This window comes from Eptatretus burgeri, chromosome 9 (genome assembly GCF_056783735.1).
Source record: "Eptatretus burgeri isolate ZD-2024b chromosome 9, Ebu_testis_v1, whole genome shotgun sequence".
Taxonomy (NCBI): Eukaryota; Metazoa; Chordata; class Myxini; order Myxiniformes; family Myxinidae; genus Eptatretus; species Eptatretus burgeri.
This window is the reverse complement of record NC_140969.1, coordinates 101,631,616-101,647,744: the sequence shown is the minus strand read 5'-3', so window position 1 is coordinate 101,647,744 and position 16,129 is coordinate 101,631,616.

Genomic DNA, 16,129 nt, shown 5'->3' with positions numbered 1-16,129 from the left:
AAATGTGTTACCTGGAATACACCACCTGTTCACTCTCCCATCCGAGCACAAAAAGGTGGTTCACAATCTTCCAACAAAACAACTCTGATCTTGTTACCTCTGAACCTCAGCTGAAGATGTGGTCATGATTTACAATCTCCACTTACCTCCTGGGGTGATCGGGATGCTGTTGTGCTGAGGACCAACAAGACCACGACAAGAAACAACATGTCTGGTTCATACGAACCCACGAACTGATGAGCCGGATTCAACACTCTGTTTGACGTTGTTGAAGTGTTTGTGACGTCACACTGCACCGTGGCCCCGCCCCCTACTACACGTCATCATTTACAATCGCCACTTACCTCCTGGGGTGGTCGGGATGCTGTAGTACTGAGGACTAGCAAGACCACGATGATAAACAACATCTCCGGTTCACACGAACCCACGAATCGATGAGCCGGAGGTTCAACACTCTGTTTGACGTTGTTGAAGTGTTTGTGACGTCACACTGTACCGTGGCCCCGCCCCCTCCTACATGTCATCCTTTTTAATATTCCAGTAAACTCAGTTTGAGAAAGTAAGTTCACCTTAGTTTGTTCAACTTATTACTCGAACATCTTGTCCAATGAGAGGGAAAAGTGTCGTTTTATTTAAATGTCGCATCTTCTTCCTCTTCTTCTTCTTCTTCTTCTTCTTCTTCTTCTTCTTCTTCTTCTTCTTCTTCTTCTTCTTCTTCTTCTTCTTCTTCTTCTTCTTCTTCTTCTTCTTCGTCACAATCCTCAAACAGAAACTCCACCATTTATTCAGAAATATTCCACTGGATTGAAATATAATTGTGCGATCCTTCATTTTACACGGTGCAGCATTGTGGAGTACATCAATACAGAGGTCAAAGGGCGTCCTGATAATTTTAACACGGAGTGAAGGGAAGAAATGATTAAATTAGGTCCACAGAATCAGAAAATCATGTTTGGTCTATTAAATCGATATCTGGCTTCAATTAAAACTTAATCATTGATTAATTATTTATTATTTAACAAATATCTTGGAAGGAATATTTTGTGATTTGGTGCCCTTTACACTGGATTAGCCCGGCCCCCCAAAAACTCTCGATTAGCCGCGCCCCTCAAAAAAACTCTCGATTGGCCCCACCCCCCCAAAAAACTCTCCATTAGCCCCACCCCCCAAAAAAACTCTCGATTAGCCTCGCCCCCAAAAACTCTCGATTAGTTTTGCCCCCCAAAAACTCGATTAGCCCCGCCCCCCAAAACTCCCGATAAGCCCCGCCCCCAAAAAACTCTCGATAAGCCCTGCCCCCCAAAAAAACTCGATTAGCCCCGCCCCCAAAAAACTCGATTAGCCCCGTCCCCAAAAACTCGATTGGCCCTGCCCCCCCCAAAAAACTCGATTGGCCCCGCCCCTCCCCTACACACAGTCGAGGCTCATGGAAGAGCAGTTGCAGGTAGAATGAACGGATCAGGACATAACAGGACAAAAGGAATAGCAGAGAGAGGGGAATGAACAATGGAGGGAAAGATGGAGGGGGAATTGGACAATGGTGAAGGGGTATCACCACAGACTCAGCTTGAACCAGGAGATTCCAATGACGTGGAGAACAGGGGAGGGGGGGGATTAAAGAATTACATGGAGATCAGGGGAGGGGGATTAAAGGAGACGGGGGGGATTAAAGGATTACATGGAGATCAGGGGAGCGGGTGGTGTTAAAGGATTACGTGGAGATCAGGGAGGTAGGGGAGGTGGGGGGTTAAAGGATTCCGTTGAGTGCCACACATTGGCTACGAGAGTGGAGGAAGTCAGTAAGCCATGTGTAGAGTCGGCCTTGGATACCAGAGACAGAGAGTTTGGAGAACAGGGCGGGATGTCACACTATATCAAATACACTAGATATATCCAGAGAGACAGACCTGATCTCATGTCTGATATTGAGGGTTTCCTCCTGAGAGTATTGAGGGAGGTGGCTGAGCAGGTAAGTGAGATGTTAACGGATTACTTTAATAGTTCCCTGGAGTCAGGACAGGTACCGGAGGATTGGAGAGGAGCAAATGTAATACCATTATTTAAGAAAGGATCCAGAGAAGAATTGGGAAACTGTAGACCTGTTAGTTTAACTACAGTTATGCAGAAGGTGTTGGAGACATTTATTAGGGACTAGATGAGGTACAATTTAAAACAAATATAAACTAATTAAAGGTGGTCAGCATGGGTTTACCAAAGGTAGTTCCTGTTTCACAAATCTTTTCGAGTTCCATGAAGCAGTTTCAGATTGGGTGGATGAGGGAAAGGAAGTGGACATAGAATATCAAGACTTTAAGAAGGCATTTGATAAGGTACCACATAGGATGTGTCTGCCTGTTGTTAATTTAATAGTTAATGTGGTGGGCTCAGGGCCGGATTTAGACATGTGGTGGCCCCTGGGCAGCCTTCAGTAATGGAGGCCCACCCTTCCTTTGAATACTAAAAAGGTGACAAGACATATTTACAGTCATCCATAAAGTATATTTTTCAAGAACAAACAATCTGAACTTCTATATTAAATAGAGAATGAGATAAGATGAATATCTTATGTCTGTTCCACGAACTACCAACGACCATTCCGGCACTCACAAATACATTTTTCCTTACAATATTTTTTTTTCATGAAATATGTGGAGGCCCCCTGGTTGTGGAGGCCCCTGGGCAACTGCCCAGCTTGCCCATACCTAAATCCGGCCCTGGCCGAAGAGATCCTGGGGCTTCTATCCCCCCAAAGCTAGGCATGTGCTCTTTCGCACCATGCAACCGCTCTACCTCGTACGGCCTTACCGGACTCACCTTGTCACTGTCTGCCTCGAGGGAACATATCATCTCCCCTTGTTCCTGTGGGAGGTTAACCTGACCCTCGCACTGGGTCTCAAAACATTCCATATGCTCAATCTCAATATCCCTTACCATTTCTATTTGTGGCTGCTCCTCTTTTACTTAATGCAATTCATTCACCTCTTTTGATTTCTGTGTCTCTTTCACCTCTTTTAATTCCTGCATCTCTTTTATGATGCCCAATTCCTGGCTCTTTGTCTCCCCCTGTCCGATTTTACAGGTTTCTCTCCTGACCACCGTGGTTTCACTCGTCATCTCAACCTTGCCAGTCATCATCGCGGTCCGAACAGCCTCCACACTCCCCCTCAACTCGGTCATTTCCCCACGGAGAATACTGATCTCATTCGCCATTTTCCGGTCCATGTTTTTTATTTCGCCCTTTACCTCTGCCAGCTCCGCCCTCATTTCCTCCTGGCCCACCTTCAGCGTTTGCATATCCCCCTTCATTTGTGTTTGTAAGTTTCTTTCCATGTTTTGCATATCCCCCTTCATTTGTGTTTGTAAATTTTGCATATCCCCCTTCATTTGTGTTCGTATCTCCACCATCTGGTTCATGTCAAATGGCTTTGGCGAAGCCGATCTGCTTTGATCGGGTGTGGATCCGATAGTGATCGCGAGGTCCTCTGGGAGGGAAATTTGATGAAGGGGCTGTTTCCCCCAACCCAATGTTTCCTCTGGGTATGGCTGCAGGGAATGATCTCCCTCAAAACTGTCGTCCTGAGCCAAGGATTCCTCTATCATTGTTTCAGAATCCACCTGAACCAGCTCGTCTTGGTCCACCATGGTCCGTATCGATATTTACCTAAAATTTGAATCCTGCTCTTAATTTCGGGGGGAGGGGGAAGGGGTGGGGGCGGTGGTTGCTAAGCACACCCCTGGCTCGAATCCCATTCCAGATACCAAATTGTTGCAGATTCGAATCCTGTAAATTTTATGGGTCAATCTCACTCAGCTGACACCAAACTGTTGCGGGCCAGCGGGGTCGGGTGAGAAGACCACGAGCTAAGTCGATTCCCACCAGACTCCCCGGAATTGTAGGCCGTCGCTCACGGATATGTCTGTGACGCGGTGGGTCGTTTAACTGACCGTGGACGCCAATAATTCAACCGCGTGACCTCGGGTCCTCCAGCCTATGGAATTAGGTTATCTAATTAACCACGTGGTTTAAAGGTCCCCTGACACGCAAAAGTACTGAAATTTCATTTATATATGTCCTATAGGAGTTTTTCATCATGATTTCAGATCTGACAATGTTTTTTCACAATACTCATTCTGTAAAATGTAAAATTAGAACAACAAATATCTTCGGGAACGCCCCTAAAAATTCTGAAAGGGGCGTAATCCACATGACGTCAACTACAGGATTACAAAGGCTGCACACAAATTACTCGGGTTGATCGTCTACATGATTCTATTGGCTTCCTGTGTGTTTCCACATTTGATTGGTCGACTCAATCGCTTCGTTCATTTCTGCTTTAAAAAAAAATCGAACATTTGGTTTTGAATAATGGATGGCATGGACTTTCATTTGTCTGGTAACGACAGTGAGTGTGAGAGAAAGGAAGGATTTTGGTCTGAATCACATGGAGAATTGTTGGATAACGTAGTCGCAGGAGGTGAAGTTCAGGCAGCTGAAAATGAAATATGGCCTTAGCAGTTCGAGCCCGAAGCAGGACAAGCAGAGGAAAATGGCGATGAAATTCCCGGCGTTCATTATGATCGGGAGGACATCGAAGGAAGACTTGGCAATAACAACTGGTTAGACTAAATCCTATTTGTAATTCAATAATGTAAATTCCACTTGCATACTGCTCGATATCAGAAATATTTTAGTGAGGTGACGTGACCAACGCAGCGGACTTGGTTCTCTGCGGCGAATAAATCGCAAGCATGGCCGGCACATGTCATCGGCCGTGTCTCTCCGCGCATAAAACGAAGCAATCTCGCTGTTCGGATACGATGAAAACTTGTGTGCAGAACACACCTTGCGACACAATTGTCTAGAGTAGTCCGATAAATCTGACGTTCTGTTGCATTTTTATTTATTTTATTCCTACTGTCGTCATGTAGCACCAGTGGAAAACAATGAAAAAAAGAGAATAATAAATAAAAGATACAGCACGTCAGATTTATCAGCCTAGTTGGACGGACGACGGATTTATCGGATTAGTCGGATGGACGACGGATTTATCGGACCCGTCGGATGGACGATGGATTTATCGGACCAGTCGGACGGACGACAGATTTATCGGACTAGTCGGACGGACGACGAATTTATCGGACCAGTCGGAGGGACGACGGATTTATCGGACCAGTTGGAGGGACGACAGATTTATCTGACCAGTCGGACGGACGACGGATTTATCGGACTAGTCGGACGGACGACGAATTTATCGGACTAGTCGGACGGACGACGGATTTATCGGACTAGTCGGACGGACGACGAATTTATCGGACTAGTCGGATAGACGACGGATTTATCGGACTAGTCGGACGGACGACGGATTTATCGGACTAGTCTAGACTCTAGAGATCTCGAGTCAATCCACTCTGTGCGAGTTACTGTGACGTCACGCTGCGATTCGCTGGTCAACTTTTTTTTAGAGGCGGGGCATAGCAAGTTGTGAAAAGCTCCAGAAATGACCGAAATATTGCTCTAATTATCCCATTTTTGATTAAAAAAAAACGGGTGATTTCTTCACTGGGAAGGTCAAGTTAATATATATATATATATATATATATATATATATATATATATATATATATATATATATATATATATATATATAACCAGAATTTTTTGCATGTGAGGAGACCTTTAATCACCGGGGAACCACGCCCTCAGTACGCCTTGTACGAACCGCATCACTCTACTGGATCGGATCACCTTTCCGGATCGGATGCAACCGAGCGACACTGCCAAGGATGTACCGGCTAGAAGGAACGGACCATTGGGAATAGAGACCCGGCTCAACCTGAATTCAAACCTTGCTGGACCAATGAGGGAAAAGACAAAGGCGAGCTGGGAACATTTCTACAACAATTATTTATCTACAGCAAGCAAGGAAAAGCATGTGGCACAACAAAGCTTTATTGGGTATGTAAGGCAGGGAAACAGGAGAGGGGAGTGGGGGGGGGGGGTGCGACAATTATACAAGCAACTTACTAAAGCAGACACAGTGCAGACTTGATGCGAGATTATTCACAGTAACAACAGCAAAAGATCTTCTACAGGCTTATTGAACAGACAGGTGCCAGCACACTCAGACTCACACACTCAGACACACACACACAGAAAAAGAAACCCCAATGAAAAAGGGACTTTTGTAGCCATGGAAGGAGGGTTTTGAGGTTATAGTTTTCGGTACCTGGGTGTTTCGGGGGAGGGATGCTTGATGTTTCGAGGAGCTCTGACCCCTCACGTGGTCCGCCATCCTGGGCCGAGCATCGGCCAGACGCCGGTATAGCCCACCCACCTGGGTGCAAAAGCGTACGTGACACGCCGCACATGTCTGGCCTCAGGTAGATGCTGGTGCGCGGTTATGGTAGAGGAGACGAGACGAGGGGGAAAGCGAGGCAGAAGGCACCGTGGATCGTCACGCTGTGGTAAACGAGACGAGGGGCAAGCGGGGCAGATTTACCTCAAGAGTGGGAAGTGGAATGGAGGGTAAAATTATTTAATAAACCGAGCTTCTATCCCCTAGCTGGAGAAATAGCCCATTGCAACGCACTCCCTGCTCTCCCGCTAGACAAAAGGTAGGGAACAAACTACACGTACAATAATGGAATAACTGTCTTGGGACACCTATCTGTTGTATGCTTGCAGTTCCAAGAACCGCAACAATACATACATTCATACAATGGGCGAATTTTTACCCGTGGAGTCTTCCACCCCATGGGGTCTAAGCGCCACTCGCGTTCTCTCTTTTCTTGTGTACAGTTCATTTGAACGTCTATTTCTCCATTATTCGTGAACAGAATTCGATGAAAATTGACAGGCATACACTAGACACATATGCGCAGGCAGTAACTAAGCCCAAAGTTCAATTGCGGCCCTTCGGGCCGAGGAACGGCCCATTTTGGCCCATTTTCTTAAAATTGTTATTTGTCGGTTATTAGTGAACGGAACCGAACCAAACTTGACAAGTATATTCTAGCGACCATTCCCCAGGTATTAACTGAGCCTAAAGTGTGATTCCGTTCCTTTGGGCCGAGAAACGGCCCTTTCGGCCCATTTTCTTAAAATTGTTATTAAAGAAAAAAAAAATATATATATATATATATATATATATATATATATATATATATATATATATATATATATATATATATATATATACTGTATATTAAATGCGCTGGGCGATGCCCAACGCAAAATTAAGTCGTAAATGATGATGTGAAACTAGCCTCACTCTTGGGAGGTGTTCTGGTTTCTTTTTCTGATGCGATGAAAATCTTACCAAATTTCACAACTATCTGTCGTCCGTGCTGTCGCTCACCTGAGAGTCGTACGAATGAACTCCCATGGGGTATGTTCGCAATCCGAACTTGTTTTTTATGATAAAAGATGCATAATTTGTGTAAAACACCTTGGGGACGTCACTCAGCGTCACAGGGGGTGTGGGGTCAGAGACCACAGTCACGTGACACCATATTGATGGTTGCAGCCATATTGGATTTCCCTTCTGTCTTCTCAGAATGGCCTTGCTTTCGCTTGAATTTGTCCAAAAATGGCGGGGATGTTGTTTAAATCATTCAAACGATACATTCTGAAAGAGTGAGGAGCAAGTAGTCTGGAAGAATATGTGCATACATACTGCATTTTACTCCTATTTTGTTCCCCATTATTTGCAGTCGAAAATACCTTTTATTCAGAATAAAATAATTTTATCCATTGTAAATATTTCATAAATGCATTTCACCTGACAATGTATAATGATTGTGATGTGAATAAATCATGTCGGACGTGTTTTGTGCCACTGTCAGAGGGAACGCTGTCTTGGAGGGGGATGTTTTGTTGGGGGATGTTTTGTTGGGGTCACATTTTTTAGGGGGTCGGGAGGCAGACAAAGCCATAGAGGGAGCATTGGAGTGGGGGGGGGGCATCATCATTTCGTATGCTGCCTATGGCTGCTGCTTGCATCATTGCTGGGAGAGAGGCTGTGCCGCTGATACAGTGCCTCCTATTTACATTAAGCTGGCACTCATTTTGTCCTCCTCGCAAGGATGACAGGCCAGTCAACCCACCTGGTGGTATTTAACGGTGGACAGGAGCTCAAACCCAAAACTCTAAGCTATTAAGCCGGCCGTCTTAACCGTTAAGCCAACACCAGGTTTGGGCCTGGGTGTTGGTGTGTCAAAAAAAAACTGCCCAACAAAGTCACTCATTTTGTGTATGGCTTTAAATATGAAGATTTTCCTCATCCATGATGCAGGCTTGATTAATGGCTAACATTGAGACCAAGCTATCTATGCACCAAGCTATGCCACCTGATGGTGTGTGAAGAAGTTTCGGTGTTGGGAAGATGCTGAGGGTCAGAAGAAGCTTTGCACAAAGGCTTTCACGACTGAAGGTTCATAACTGTGTCTGTAGTAAGATATTTTGGGCATTCAGTACATCCCTGCTCTTTGGCCGCACATTTGTTCCCAGTGCTCAGGTTATAAGGACCCATCGATTGCAGCTTTAAATCTCTTCTTTGCAAAGGGCAATGCTCGGGCCTAATGCTTGGGATCACGGTTTGCTGTATTTTACAACACCATACAGTACTTATGAAGTGGAACGGCCACTTACCTCGGCTAGTGAAAGAGTAATGTTAATGGTAATGTGTGCTTTCAATTGCATCCTGGGCAGCCCGTAAGAATGAGGCCTGGAGCAAAGGGCTTCTGGTCATGTTCCAGGCTCTTTTCCTATTGCTGAGTCAAACAACAATGTTTATCCTTGCTTGTTGGTTGTGTGTGCTCTGAACACATTGAAACCATGTTCAGTTCTTTCACCTCATTTCATTTCCTCGTGCAGTATATCCTTACAATTATAATTAACGGACCGGTGTTTGTGTGTTTGTTTATCGGGTTCTCCTCCTACAGTTCTGGGCCAATTATATCCAGACTTACTACAGAGGATCAGCATAACCCCAATTAATGTATAAGGGTGGTTTATATCTTTGCCTGTGGTCTGGGGGGTGAGTGTGGGGACGCAAATTTTCTGTGTGTGTATTGTGTAGCGTCACCTCCAGGTGGGGAGAGTATCACAAGTCTCCACCATTTACATTACAGTATTCTCGTCCCCACGTTTTCCAATGTAGTGAGGTGTTTTGAATTACTAGTGCGTGCCCGTACGTGCATACGTGCAAAAATAAATAAATAAATAAATAAAACTTTCAAACCGCATGCCAGAAACAACAACCACACAGGCCGTTCCTTCGCTCTCACGTGCCCATACGTGCGTGGCCGTACGTGCGTGGCCGTACATGAAAAAAAAAAAACTTTCAAACCACGTGCCATAAACAACAACCACACAGGCCATTTCCTCACTCACGCGTACCTGTATGTGCATGGCCGTACGTGCAAAAAACAAAACAAAAAAACTTTCAAACAATTACACAGGCCGTTCATTCACTCTCGTAAACGACGACTGGATTGGGGCATTGTGTTTATCTGTAAATGCACATAAGAAATCGAGAAATTATTAGAGTACAGTAGGTCATCACTATCCGGAAGTCCGTACGTTGTATCCCGTAATGGGGAACGCGCTCTAACTTGGCCATAACTTGGGAACCACTTGTCCGATTAATTTTAAACCTTGAAAAGGCAAACAGACAGAGGTTTCTGGAATTATAGATACTGTGGGTGCAAAACGCCAAGCAACGTGTCGTGTCATTGGTAACTGAGGATCTCTTCCCCAACGGCCATGCCTACGCAGCAACGTGTCCTGTCATTGGTAACTAAATGGCGCCCTTTCTCCATCGGCCATGCCTACGCAGCAACGTGTCCTATCATCGGTAACTAAATGGCGCCCTTTCTCCATCGGCCACGCCTATGCAGCAACGTGTCCTATCATCGGTAACTAAATGGCGCCCTTTCTCCATCGGCCATGCCTACGCAGCAGCGTGTCCTGTCATTGGTTTGGTAAATAAATGTCCATAACTTGGGAACCACTTGTCCGATTAATATCAAACATTGAAAAGGCACATACTCAGGTCCCCAGCAATATACCTGGCAAGTTTCAATTAGATCGGACCAGTGGTTGTCGAGAAACAGCGGTCACACACAGGCAGAGATTGCTGGAATTATAGATAGATAGGCAGTAGGTATGTTTTTGCGTCGTGCACATAACCCAGGTTTGGGGTTTTTTGGGGGGCCTATACAGAGCTGTCAGTTGCTTACACACCGCCCAAATTAAGATACGCGTCAGAAGAACGTGTTTGTGCTCTGAACAAGATGGCCCGTAGGGCGGGTACTCTGCCAGTTTCCAAAATTCCAGGGCATTGCAACAACCCTTTCCCGAAAGTCTGATTTGCAAATTATTGCGGGTTGCACAAAACGATAACAGAACAACCTTGCAAGCCATTCAAATAGGTCTGACAACTGTCATTCAGTGAGGATGGTATGACGTCATATTCAGTTATTTATGTCAGATTAAATTAATCTTCCGAAGAATTTGAGCATTTCAAAACGGAATTCTTTGCATAGTGCTTGTTAAAGTGTGTGTTGGCTCATGGTGAATGTGAACATTATAACAAGCTAAACCCCCAGCCGCAGCACGTCCACCGATGGGCCATGGAGCGCAGCCTCTTTTGCTGACTACCAAAGATGCTCAACTGTCTGACCTTAAGCATCATTAAGTAGCGCATGGCTTGGCATGGCGTCTGCTCCATCAGTCCCGTGAGAGCCGTTATGACTTTAATCAAGCCACCGAGAACACATGTCCTGGCGTCGTAATGACCGCTTCACCGCCGAGTTGAGAGAACATTTCCTAATCATCTCATTTCAGCCTTCACCCGGTATTTCCACGAGAGGTGCATCTGCAGTAGAATGATGAACGGCACTTGCGGCTCCGTGGGTATGGGTGGAGGTTGAGCCTTTCCCTTCGAGAACGACTTGCATTTATCTGTTTGACTTCATCCATGGAATTGTTCCACAATCCAGAGCTCTTGGTTAGTATAGACTGTTGACTTTGTGAATCCGATTACTATTGAGCAATGAGGAGCATGGGTGAAATGCTTTATGGTTGGGGCACTAGCCTGGTATTAAACCAGAGATCATGGAATTAATTCCAGCATCAAGTTGGAGTCGGTTTCAAGAAAGCTTTGGGTGAAAGCTAAATGTGTAAACTATGTAAATGTGTAATAGTGTTGCATATTCTGCAAAGCTGCTATCGGAGATTCGTAGGTCGAGACATAAGGATGGAATATATTACCAACAATGTGGCAAGCAGCATCTCCATGTCGTTTGAATGCAAAGAATATAACTGCAAACCAGAGCTCGTTTTTAATGGAAATTCAGATTCAACACATTCAGTATATTCACAATGCAAACAACAGCCTGGGTTGCTGTTAGTGTGAGTGCTGTGATTGAACTGAATTCCCAGTCCGTCTCTGGGCGTTATACAACTTTTGGAATTGCTTGAGAAAAGTCCTGCTATTCTAGAAAGTTCTCTGCTGGGAGACGCACCATCAGATAGAACTATTTATTTTTAGTCAGCCCGAAGAGGAACTGTACTCGAACTCCCCCACCCCCTCGCCATCACTTTGCAATCTAATTGAGAAACCAGACCACAAAAATCAGACAAGAAAAAGAGCAAGCAGATATCGTGGACCCTCGCCTGGACTTGTTTTGTGTGGTATTTGTGTACTGGTGTGTTATTAATAAGAGACATAATTAGAACTGCCACTTTAGAACTGCTGGCAGTGATGACCGGGTACCAAAGCGTCCCGCTTTGATGCAACCCTGCTTTGATTGGGCACCTGACCCTGACCCATGACGTTTTTCATCATTATTTAATTGAATTTATAATGGGATTAAAATGGATTTAATTCAAATCAAATGGAAGACCGAATAGGTACAGTTCTGTGTTGGAGTCATTAGAAGGAACCCAAACAAGCGAAAAGAAAAGATGACGTCATCAGGAGGAACCTGGACAGGATTCACATTTCAGCGACTACTCCTCCACCCTCAAACCCATCCAGACACAGCCAAGTGAGCCTTATTCGAAAAAAATTAATCTTCTTCTTTCGGCTCGCTCCCGTTAGGGGTCGCCACAGCGGATCAACCGTCTCCATTTCGCTCTATCCTCCACATCTTCCATTGACACTCCAACCACCCGCATGTCCGCCCTCACCGTATCCATGAACCTCTTATTTGGCCTTCATCTTCTCCTCCTGCCTGGCGGCTCCATCTTCAACATCCTTCTCCCGATATACTCCGCTTCCCTCCTGAGCACATGTCCAAACCATCTCAATCTCACCTCTCTCACTTTGTCTCCAAACCGTCCTACCTGCGCTGTCCCTCTAATATACTCATTCCTTATCCTATCCATCCTCGTCACTCCCAACGAGAATCGCAGCATCTTTAACTCTGCCACCTCCAGCTCCGCTTCCTGTCTTTTTGTTAGTGCCACCTCCTCCAAACCATACAACATAGCTGGTCTCACTACCGTCTTATATACTTTCCCCTTCACTCTTGCAGCTACCCTTCTGTCACAAATCACTCCTGCAACTCTTCTCCACCCACTCCATCCTGCCTGCACTCTCTTTTTCACTTCTCTCCCACAGTCTCGGTTACTTTGCACAGTTGATCCCAAGTATTTAAACCCATCCACCTTCCCCACCTCAACTCCTTGCAACCGCACCATACCACCACCCTCCCTCTCATTTACGCACATGAACTCCGTCTTACTCCGACTGACTATCATTCCCCTTCTCTCCAGTGCGTACTTCCACCTCTCAAGGCTCGATTCAGCCTGCTCCCTACTCTCCCTACAGATCATGATGTCATCCGCGAACATCATAGTCCATGGAGACTCCAGTCTGATCTCGTCCGTCAACCTGTCCATCACCATTGCAAACAGGAAAGGGCTCAGAGTCGATCCTTGGTGCAATCCCACTTTTACCTTAAAGCGGTCCGTCATTCCTCCCACACACCTCACCGCTGTCACACTGTCCTCATACATATCCTGCACGATCCTCACATACTTCTCCACCACTCCCGACTTCCTCATACAATGCCACAACTCCTCTCTTGGCACCCTATCATAAGCTTTCTCTAAATCCACAAACACACAATGTAACTCCTTCTGGCCTTCCCTATACTTCTCCATCAACATTCTCAAAGCAAACATCGCATCAGTGGTGCTCTTTCCTGGCATAAACCCATATTGCTGCTCACAGATCGTCACGTCTCCTCTCAACCGAGCTTCCACTACTCTTTCCCACAACTTCATGGTGTGGCTTAACAACTTTATCCCTCTGTAATTTCCACAGCTCTGCACATCACCCTTATTCTTGAAAATCGGAACCAGTACACTTAATCTCCACTCCTCCGGCATCCTCTCACTTTTCAAGACTTTATTAAACAATCTGGTTAACAACCCCACTGCCATCTCTCCTAAGCACTTCCATGCCTCCACTGGTATACCATCTGGGCCAACTGCCTTTCCACTTTTCATCTTCTTCATAGCAGTCCTCACTTCATCCTTACTGATCCACCCCACTTCCAGATTCACTATCTCCACCTCTTCCAACCTTCTCTCTCTCTCATTTTCTTCATTCATCAGCTCCTCAAAGTACTCCATCCACCTTCTCAACACACTCTCCTCGCTCGTCAGCACATTCCCATTTGCGTCCTTTATCACCCTAACCTGCAGCACATCCTTCCCAGCTCGGTCCCTCTGTCTTGCCAATCGGTATAAATCCTTTTCCCCTTCTTTTGTATCCAACTTCTCATACAGCTCGTCATATGCCTTTTCCTTGGCCTTTGCCACCTCTCTTTTGCTTTTCGACGCCACTCCTTGTACTCCTGCCGACTTTCTTCATCTCTCTGACTATCCCACTTCTTTTTCGCCAACCCCTTCTTCCTTATACTTTCCTGTACTTCCTCATTCCACCACCAAGTCTCCTTATCTTCCTTCCTCTGTCCAGATGTCACACCAAGTACCTTCCTAGCTATATCCCTCACAACTTCTGCTGTCGTTGCCCAATCATCCCACCCATCTTTACCACCATCCAACGCCTGTCTCACCTCCTCCCTAAATTTCACGCAACAGTCTTCCTCCTTCAGCTTCCACCATCTGGTCCTTGGTTCAGCCCTCACTCTCTTCCTCAACCTCACCTCTAAAGTCATCCTACAGACCACCAATCGATGTTGTCGAGCTATACTCTCCCCTGCCACAACCTTACAGTCACTAATCTCTTTCAGGTTGAAGATGTAATCTTTCAGGTTCAACCTCCTACTGAAGATGTAATCCACCTGTGTGCACTTTCCTCCACTCTTGTATGTCACTCTGTGTTCCTCCTTCTTGAAATACGTATTTACCACTGCCATTTCCATTCTTTTGGCAAACTCTACCACCATTTGCCCTTCCACATTTCTCTTGTTGAGACCGTACCTCCCCATCACCTCCTCATCCTCTTTATTCCCTTCCCCAACATGCCCATTGAAATCTGCTCCAATCACCACTCTTTCATCCTTGGATACACTCTCCACCACTTCATCGAACTCACTCCAGAAATCTTCTTTATATTCCATCTCACACCCCATATGTGGGGCATATGCACTGATGACATTCATCATCACCCCTCCAATTTCCAACTTCACACTCATCACTCGGTCAGACACTCTCCTCACCTCCAATACCCTCTTGACATAATCTTCCTTCAGGATTATCCCGACACCATTTCTCCTCCCATCCACACCATGGCAGAACAGTTTGAAACCACCTCCAATGCTCCTAGCCTTACTCCCCATCCACTTGGTCTCTTGTACACACAGTATGTCCACCTTTCTTCTCTCCATCATATCAGCCAACTCTCGCCCTTTGCCAGTCATCGTCCCAACATTCAGAGTTCCAACTCTCACCTCCACACTTCTACCCTTCCCCCTCTCCCACTGCCTCCGGACTCGCCTTCCCCATCTCCTTCTCCTCCTTCGCCCAGCAGTCGCACAATTTCCACTGGTACCCTGCTGACCACCGGTACCGGTGGCGGTCGTTGGTAACCCGGGCCTCGACCGATCTGGTATGGAAATTCGTTTTGTTGTCCGCATAATGATTTGGCATAGGTTTTTACGCCGGATGCCCTTCCTGACGCAACCCTGGTCGCCTCTTACGACACACAGGGATATGGTACACCTATTCTAACCGGGGCATACACCGGGCCCAGTACAACTGGTGCTCATTTTGCCGACCTCGGAAGGATGGCAGGCTGAGTCAACCCTCTGGTGTTTTTTACTTGGATATATATATATATATATATATATATATATATATATATATATATATATATATATATACATACATATATACATACATATATTAATTCAGTGTCCCAACGGGGCTTGAACTCAGGACCTCTTGGGTCCCAAGCCACTGCCCTAACCACTGCGCCAACACCAGGCTTATATATATATATATATATATATATATATATATATATATATATATATATATATATATATATATATATATATATATATATATATATATATATATATATATATATATATATATATATATATATATATATATATATATATATATATACACATATACATATATTAATTCAGTGTCCCAACGGGGCTTGAACTCAGGACCTTTTGGGTCCCAAGCCACTGCCCTAACCACTGCGCCAACACCAGGCTTATTCGGAAGAAAAAAAAAATTCGAAAAAAATAAATATAAAATCAAAAAGAACCCACATCAAAAATCAAATATTCTGGCTGCCAGACCATGTGTCTGATCAAGTTGAAATTTAAAACCTTTATTCCCCATCACACCAAGATCATAATTGTGAAGTTTCATGTCTATTGATTAAGCAGTTCCAGAGAAAACATTATTTAATATTTTTCTTCAATCATATATGGCTGCCAAACCATGTGACCTATCAATTACTCCCGAACAAATTTGTACATCCAAGGCTTGGGGAACATTTGTGTGAAGAGTCCCCTCGATCTGTCCATCTTTTCTGGACAAATTTTTTTTTAGGTTTTTGGGTAAATCCAATATGGTTGATCGTTGGTGGTGAAGAGTGTGGGAGAGAAGTGAAAAAGAGAGTGCAGG